The 9,887-nt window shown below is 40.5% G+C and overlaps 1 protein-coding gene across 1 annotated transcript in view; it reads left to right on the top strand.

Annotated features, from left to right (window-relative positions):
• The first annotated feature begins 323 nt into the window (after positions 1–323).
• The window catches only part of LOC123770498 (neuroligin-1), a 130,270-nt gene continuing 120,706 nt past the window's right edge, over positions 324–9,887 (top strand). The window contains exon 1 of the mRNA XM_069301751.1: positions 324–788. The gene's annotated coding sequence lies outside the window, so the exon portion shown is untranslated. The remainder of the gene's footprint in view (positions 789–9,887) is intronic.

Here is a 9,887-nt window from a genome sequence, read left to right on the forward strand (position 1 = left end):
GAGAGAGAGAGAGAGAGAGAGAGAGAGAGAGAGAGAGAGAGAGAGAGAGAGAGAGAGAGAGAGAGAGAGAGAGAGAGAGAGAGAGAGAGAGAGAGAGAGAGAGAGTGTGAGAGAGTGAGTGAGAGAGAGAGTGTGAGAGAGAGAGAGAGAGAGAGAGAGAGAGAGAGAGAGAGAGAGAGAGAGAGAAAGCCGAGAAGAGCAGCTCAGCGCATGCGCACTAGAAGGTATCGATTCATGCCGCTGGTACAGCCAGGCTCTGGAGTCAGTATGCCTTGAACGAGGCTAGGAAGAAGGTGGTGTACACGTCGCTTCTCTCTAAACCCCCCCAACCCCTCCATACCCCCCCCCCTTACTCCTACTAACAACAACAACTAGCAGGGATTCGAACTGGAACCTCGTTGAAAGTGGCGTCGTAGCCAAACCGCTTTTCCACCCCCTTTTGCTAGACTCAAGATTCAGTATAGCATCTTAGCTATATTTTTTTTTACTCCAAGTGTGTTTTAAAAGGTATATTCTGCCCTAGTGAGATATATATAGAAATATCTATGTTTTTTCTGCCGACTTTCAATCTAATAGAAAGATAAAAATTGTCTCAATTGGATCTATAAAAAAACCTATATATATTTTTTGTGACAAGTGTTTGAGAGATTTTGAGTGATTTAAGTTAGCATATATTTTGTGTACTGGTTAATGGTTATTTAAGATTTTTTTGGGTGTAAATCAAAAAATATACCTAACTCACCACAGACTTGGATTAGTTACGGCAGAAAAAGACGTCTGGAAGCTAGGTAAGTACATACTAACTTAACTGTTTAAACTCGTTAACCTAACTAACTGCTTACACTCGTTTAACTAACCTATCGTTAATGTTTTGAAAGCAAAGTTATGACTTCACATTTTAACATAAAATACCATGGGAAAAATATATTTTTGGGGGGGCAATAACCCTATTACTGCAATACTAAACATAACAAAAACTGGTTTTTCTATATACAGAAAATGAATTATTCTTAGTTTTGGGGTCTTATATATATGAAATTATTCAAATTAACAAAAAATGGCATGACTGAAATAGTTCAACAATGATAATTATTAAAAAAAATCATTTTTTTTTAATTGAATTTATACGAACATTTAATTAAGGAATTATAAGCTGAATGAGGAATAATATGTTAGTGTTAGCCAAAAAAAAAATATATATATATATATATATATATATATATATATATATATATATATATATATATATATATATATATATATATATATATAATCAGGGCCTTTTGGCTTTTCTGTGTTCAAGTTGTTCACTGTGAAATATTAACATTAATGAACATTCGTATTGTTCTACTCGTCTCAGGTGAACAACCACTTCCCCATTCTCGTACATATCCGCGTTAATTGTGATGAACAAGCAGTAATTAGTGTAAATGGGGTAGTTAAGAAGGAAATTATAAAAAGCCGTGAATTCTAAATCTTTCCAATTAGAAACCATTCTAATTTTTACTGTGTGTGTGTGTGTGTGTGTGTGTGTGTGTGTGTGTGTGTGTGTGTGTGTGTGTGTGTGTGTGTGTGTGTGTGTGTGTGTGTGTGTGTGTGTGTGTGTGTGTGTGTGTGTGTGTGTGCTTGTGTGTGTGTGTGTGTGTGTGTGTGTGTGTGTGTGTGTGTGCTTGTGTGTGTGTGTGTGTGTGTGCTTGTGTGTGTGTGTGTGTGTGTGTGTGTGTGTGTGTGTGTGCTTGTGTGTGTGTGTGTGTGTGTGCTTGTGTGTGTGTGAGTGTGTGTGTGTGTGTGTGTGTGTGTGTGTGTGTGTGTGTGTGTGTGTGTGTGTGTGTGTGTGTGTGTGTGTGTGTGTGTGTGTGTGTGTGTGTACTCACCTATTTGTGCTTGCGGGGGTTGAGCTCTGGCTCTTTGGTCCCGCCTCTCAACTGTCAATCAACTGGTGTACAGGTTCCTGAGCCTATTGGGCTCTATCATATCTACATTATAAACTGTGTATGGAGTCAGCCTCCACCACATCACTGCCTAATGCATTCCATCTGTTAACTACTCTGACACTGAACAAGTTCTTTCTAACGTCTCTGTGACTCATGTGGGTACTCAGTATCCACCTGTGTCCCCTTGTTCGCGTCCCACCAGTGTTAAACAGTTTATCTTTATCCACCCTGTCCATTCCTCTGAGAATTTTGTAGGACGTGATCATGTCTCCCCCTTACTCTCCTGTCTTCCTCACGTGTGTGCGCGCACGTACGTGCGTGCTACTAATGTGCCCACGTGTTCTCTCCTGAATAATTTGAACGTAGATATGAACACTGATTTGAATATTGATTAAACATCAATTCCAATCATCCTTTCAACACTATTTTCCACAATCATTTCAACATTCATTTCAAAGATAAAAATCACCATTAATCAGTGATGTTCATATACATTATAACATTTACATTAACCTTCCATTGAACACTTGTTCAGTTCCTTATCGTTAATTAGCGACCGTCTTAGTTCCCACCAACCACCTTGTTAGGACCAGCTTAAACAGTTTGGCTAGACGAGACGAACAAATAACACTGGGAGCTAGGATAGGAGTACAGGATAGGAAGGGATAGAAGCTGGGATAGAAGGACAAGATTGGATAGGAGATGGGATTGAACTGGATTGGTGCTGGGATTGGAGGCCTATCAACGTCTGGAGGGTTGTTAAGGCCTATCAACCTCTGGAGGGTTATTAAGACCTATCAACCTCTGGAGGGTTATTAAGGCCTATCAACCTCTGGAGGGTTATTAAGACCTATCAACCTCTGGAGGGTTATTAAGGCCTATCAACCTCTAGAGGGTTGTTAAGGCCTATCAACCTCTGGAGGGTTATTAAGGCCTATCAACCTCTGGAGGGTTATTAAGACCTATCAACCTCTGGAGGGTTATTAAGACCTATCAACCTCTGGAGGGTTATTAAGACCTATCAACCTCTGGAGGGTTATTAAGACCTATCAACCTCTGGAGGGTTATTAAGACCTATCAACCTCTGGAGGGTTATTAAGACCTATCAACCTCTGGAGGGTTATTAAGACCTATCAACCTCTGGAGGGTTATTAAGACCTATCAACCTCTGGAGGGTTATTAAGACCTATCAACCTCTGGAGGGTTATTAAGACCTATCAACCTCTGGAGGGTTATTAAGACCTATCAACCTCTGGAGGGTTATTAAGACCTATCAACCTCTGGAGGGTTATTAAGACCTATCAACCTCTGGAGGGTTATTAAGACCTATCAACCTCTGGAGGGTTATTAAGACCTATCAACCTCTGGAGGGTTATTAAGACCTATCAACCTCTAGAGGGTTATTAAGACCTATCAACCTCTGGAGGGTTATTAAGACCTATCAACCTCTGGAGGGTTATTAAGACCAATCAACCTCTGGAGGGTTATTAAGACCAATCAACCTCTGGAGGGTTATTAAGACCTATCAACCTCTGGAGGGTTATTAAGACCTATCAACCTCTGGAGGGTTATTAAGACCTATCAACCTCTGGAGGGTTATTAAGACCAATCAACCTCTGGAGGGTTATTAAGACCTATCAACCTCTGGAGGCTTATTAAGACCTATCAACCTCTGGAGGGTTATTAAGACCTATCAACCTCTGGAGGGTTATTAAGACCTATCAACCTCTGGAGCGTTATTAAGACCTATCAACCTCTGGAGGGTTATTAAGACCTATCAACCTCTGGAGGGTTATTAAGACCTATCAACCTCTAGAGGGTTGTTAAGGCGTATCAACCTCTGGAGGGTTATTAAGACCTATCAACCTCTGGAGGGTTATTAAGACCTATCAACCTCTGGAGGGTTATTAAGACCTATCAACCTCTAGAGGGTTATTAAGACCAACATATAACATACTGACCAACCAGTAAATATACTCTAGTCCTGAGCATTGCTCAGGACTAAACATACTGTATACATATTAAGACACAAAATACACTCTCAGTTCATACACCTTGTAGGAGATACTCTCATCAGCTAACACGCACTTGACATTAATACGAAAACACGGAGCAACTACCCGTCACTCAGAGCTGCTAAGTGCGTCCCAATGAGGCCCTTGGAGGCGTGACGAGGCCCTCAAGGCACCTCGGGGTTCTCAATTGATGCCTGTGTCCTTGGCTTCCTCTCCGCTTGCTGGCTTGGAAGGGCTTCTTACCTGTCTGAATTCCACCTGTAATGTGTTAGCTAGTGCGGTTCAGAGCCCCTTTGGGGGTCCGTAGTGTTATTGGTAGTGGAGGTGATTGTCGCTATCATACGAGTTTATGAAGATTAAAAGTATTAAAAGTATCAACACAAGACAGAACGCGAAACAATGGGTATAAATTTGGATAAGTTTAGATTTAGGAAAGACTTGGGTAAATACTGGTTCAGTAACAGGGTTGTTGATTTGTGGAACCAGTTACCGCGTAACGTGGTGGAGGTGGAGTCCCTCGATTGTTTCAAGCGCGGGTTGGACATGTTTATGAGTGGGATTGGGTGGTTATTGATAGGAGCTGCCTCGTATGGGCCAATAGGCCTTCTGCAGTTACCTTTGTTCTTATGTAATAGGAACTGCCTCGTATGGACCAATAGGAGCTGCCTCGTATGGACCAATAGGAGCTGCCTCGTATGGACCAATAGGAGCTGCCTCGTATGGACCAATAGGAGCTGCCTCGTATGGACCAATAGGAGCTGCCTCGTATGGACCAATAGCAGCTGCCTCGTATGGACCAATAGCAGCTGCCTCGTATGGACCAATAGGAGCTGCCTCGTATGGACCAATAGCAGCTGCCTCGTATGGACCAATAGCAGCTGCCTCGTATGGACCAATAGGAGCTGCCTCGTATGGACCAATAGGAGCTGCCTCGTATGGACCAATAGGAGCTGCCTCGTATGGACCAATAGGAGCTGCCTCGTATGGACCAATAGGAGCTGCCTCGTATGGACCAATAGGAGCTGCCTCGTATGGACCAATAGCAGCTGCCTCGTATGGACCAATAGCAGCTGCCTCGTATGGACCAATAGCAGCTGCCTCGTATGGACCAATAGCAGCTGCCTCGTATGGACCAATAGCAGCTGCCTCGTATGGACCAATAGGAGCTGCCTCGTATGGACCAATAGGAGCTGCCTCGTATGGACCAATAGCAGCTGCCTCGTATGGACCAATAGCAGCTGCCTCGTATGGACCAATAGCAGCTGCCTCGTATGGACCAATAGCAGCTGCCTCGTATGGACCAATAGCAGCTGCCTCGTATGGACCAATAGGAGCTGCCTCGTATGGACCAATAGGAGCTGCCTCGTATGGACCAATAGGAGCTGCCTCGTATGGACCAATAGGAGCTGCCTCGTATGGACCAATTGGAGCTGCCTCGTATGGACCAATAGCAGCTGCCTCGTATGGACCAATAGCAGCTGCCTCGTATGGACCAATAGCAGCTGCCTCGTATGGACCAATAGGCCTTCTGCAGTTACCTTTGTTCTTATGTTCTTATGAACACCTGGAGATGTTTCAAGGTTGGTGGAAACAGTATCAGTTCTTCATTTATGAGGAATTGGGCTGTTAAGGTATACTGAAATCGTCTTTGAGTATTAGGGGGGGGAGATATACTTACAGGTAGAAGCGGATATACTCAGCTTTTCGGTGTATATATACACTGTTATATTAACCCTGGATTTGTGTATACCTTATAGGTAGCTGAGTTAGATTATGTGGTTTTTAATAACACACTAGAAGTTGGTAGGTCTTAATAACCCTCCAGAGTTTGATAGGTCTTAATAACCCTCCAGAGGTTGATAGGTCTTAATAACCCTTCAGAGGTTTGATAGGTCTTAATAACCCTCCAGAGGTTGATAGGTCTTAATAACCCTCCAGAGGTTTGATAGGTCTTAATAACCCTCCAGAGGTTGATAGGTTTTAATAACCCTCCAGAGGTTTGATAGGTCTTAATAACCTTCCAGAGGTTGATAGGTCTTAATTACCCTCCAGAGGTTGATAGGTTTTAATAACCCTTCAGAGGATGATAGGTTTTAATAACCCTCCAGAGGTTGATAGGTCTTAATAACCCTCCAGAGGTTTGATAGGTCTTAATAACCCTCCAGAGGTTGATAGGTTTAATAACCCTCCAGAGGTTTGATAGGTCTTAAATAACCCTCCAGAGGTTAATAGGCCTTAATAACCCTCCAGAGGTTAATAGGCCTTAATAACCCTCCAGAGGTTAATAGACCTTAATAACCCTCCAGAGGTTGATAGGCCTTAAGGCTAATAGCAAACTGGCTGGTTGGTCACTAAACTATTTGTGGTCGTCTTAATGACCCTCCAAAGGTTAATTGCAGCCTAAGCCTATTTTTAAATTGTATAAGGGAGTAGAACTCTACTGCCTTTTCACCTTGTTCTCTCTAATGTTCTCCTGTTATGCTAAATTAGGTTGTTATCTCATTTTGATGGTTTGATTCAGTCGCCAGAATCTATGCTTCGTTAAATTATTATTCGCGTTTATTGTATATATTTCTTCGTTTTCCGAATTGTTACTTCTCTGAAGTATTTTCTATGTTGCTAACATGTCTCCTCCTCCAATGGGAGCTCAATCCGTGTGTAATGAACACCAATCAACGTATTTCACAGATAATATATCTTTAACTAGTTATTTCCATTTAATTGCTTGTTTAAACTCCCTGTCTGTCTCTTAATCTGTGTTTCTTTGCCTCTATCTATCTATCTATCTCTATCTCTCTAGCTACTTGGGGTGGACGGTAGAGCGACGGTAGAGCGTCATGCAGGTCGCTGTTCAATCCCCGACCGTCCCAAAGTGGTTGGGGCACCATTCCTTTCCTCCCGTCCCATCCCAAATCATTATCCTGATCCCTTTCCCAGTGCTATATAGTCGTAATTGTACTTTCTCCTCATACTTCTCTTCACCCTCCCTCACTGGTGAGACATAGTATTCTAGGTTCTTCTACGTTATTGTTATCGGTGATTATATCAAGATAACCTTACCTTGAGGTTACCTTGAGGTGCTTCCGGGGCTTAGCGTCCCCGCGGCCCGGTCGTCGACCAGGCCTCCTGGTTGCTGGACTGATCAACCAGGCTGTTGGACGCGGCTGCTCGCAGCCTGACGTATGAGTCACAGCCTGGTTGATCAGGTATCCTTTGGAGCCAGCATATACATATACAACCTCAAGATAACCTCAAGATAACCTCAAGATAACCTGGTATTAACACACATGCCGTAGCCAGCAGTTCGGTTAAGGAATCCGAACCCCGAAACGAACTCGCTGTTCACCGCTTATCCGGCCTGTTAGGACAAGGCCGGACAGAAATTTTCCGGTTAAGGAAATTACTGAAAAATGCAAGAAGCTAAAAAATGAATTATCTTTGAAAATTTGATAATTATGAATATAATTTAGGACACCTCATAAAAATTATTTGTTGATAGGCCTTAAAGTAATCATTAAAAAAGTAATTATCAAAATAATGTACCAAGACGATGAGTCTATGTAGCACCATAGAGATTAGTGAAGAAACATGACTATAGGCCTTAGAAACATGACTATAGGCCTTAGAAACATGACTATAGGCCTTAGAAACATGACTATAGGCCTTAGAAACATGACTATAGGCCTTAGAAACATGCCTATAGGCCTTAGAAACATGACTATAGGTCTTAGAAACATGACTATAGGCCTTAGAAACATGAATATAGGCCTTAGAAACATGACTATAGGCCTTAGAAACATGACTATAGGCCTTAGAAACATGACTATAGGCCTTAGAAACATGACTATAGGCCTTAGAAACATGACTATAGGTCTTAGAAACATGACTATAGGCCTTAGAAACATGACTATAGGCCTTAGAAACATGACTATAGGCCTTAGAAACATGACTATAGGCCTTAGAAACATGACTATAGGCCTTAGAAACATGACTATAGGCCTTAGAAACATGACTATAGGCCTTAGAAACATGACTATAGGTCTTAGAAACATGCCTATAGGTCTTAGAAAGTATAGGTCTTAGAAACATGCCTATAGGTCTCAGAAACATGAATATAGGTCTTAGAAACATGATATCAGAAGCACCTGATATCATAATCATGTCTCCCGGTGATATCAGAGTTACATAGGCGCCGGTTCAACCACGAGTGAACAGCTGCTGGTGTTCAAACTTCAATTAAGTTCAAGTTGTTACACTATGCAAATGCCGACTGTTAGACCGCCTGATACAACTTGATTGTTCGAGAGACTCCCTCCCTCTCCCCCGGTAGTGGAAGATGGATTGATTGTTACAGAAACAATCAGTGGAAGGTGATTGTTAGTGAATCACCCACACCCCCCTAACCCCAGTTTACCTGATGCAAGTTCAATTTCAATTGTTCCAATATTTTTTCTAGTGTAAGATTGTTCGATTGTTACCGTTTTCATAGAAAACGAATTGATTGTTACAAAAAATTTTTAGTACATGACCAAAGGTAACTAGCGATTACTAGTGTATATATGTAAATATATATTTCTCAGAGGTCATTTGCTATCCTTGAAGGGGGGGGGGAGGGGTCGTTACCCACTCCGTAAACAGGTGTTCAATTGAACTGTCCGTGTTGGCAGTCTGTTCACTCCTGGTGGCCTGTGTTATCTGTGTGTTATGTATAGTGTTCACGTCTGAGATGTTCTGGAGGCATAACGTTGTTCACATCACGTGATGTTCACCTCGTATAATGTTCATCTCAGTGTTCACATCACTGTTATGTGATGTTCACGTTAATTCTTTTGAACACATACCGATACAGGCGACTTTCCAGTATCTGCAACATTGAACATATACAATGTCTATTGAACATATACAATGTCTATTGAACATATACAATGTCTATTGAACATATACAATGTCTATTGAACATATACAATGTCCATTGAATATATACAATGTCCATTGAACATATACAATGTCCATTGAACATATACAATGTCCATTGAACATATACAATGTCCATTGAACATATACAATGTCCATTGAACATATACAATATCCATTGAACATATAGAATATCCATTGAACATATACAATGTCTATTGAACATATACAATGTCTATTGAACACATACAATGTCTATTGAACACATACAATATCTATTGAACACATACAATGTCTATTGAACACATACAATATCTATTGAACACATACCATGTCTATTGAACACATACAATATCTATTGAACATATACAATATCTATTGAACATATACAATATCCATTGAACATATAGAATATCCATTGAACATATACAATGTCTATTGAACATATACAATGTCTATTGAACACATACAATATCTATTGAACACATACAATATCTATTGAACACATACAATATCTATTGAACATATACAATATCCATTGAACACATACAATATCTATTGAACACATACAATATCTATTGAACACATACAATGTCTATTGAACACATACAATATCTATTGAACACATACAATATCTATTGAACACATACAATGTCTATTGAACATATACAATATCTATTGAACACATACAATGTCTATTGAACATGTACAATGTCTATTGAACACATACAATGTCTATTGAACATATACAATATCTATTGAACACATACAATGTCTATTGAACATGTACAATGTCTATTGAACACATACAATGTCTATTGAACACATACAATGTCTATTGAACATATACAATATCTATTGAACACATACAATGTCTATTGAACACATACAATATCTATTGAACACATACAATGTCTATTGAACATATACAATATCCATTGAACATATACAATATCCTTTGAACATATACAATGTCTATTGAACATATACAATGTCTATTGAACACATACAATATCTATTGAAC

Source organism: Procambarus clarkii, chromosome 46 (genome assembly GCF_040958095.1).
Source record: "Procambarus clarkii isolate CNS0578487 chromosome 46, FALCON_Pclarkii_2.0, whole genome shotgun sequence".
NCBI classification, from domain to species: domain Eukaryota; kingdom Metazoa; phylum Arthropoda; class Malacostraca; order Decapoda; family Cambaridae; genus Procambarus; species Procambarus clarkii.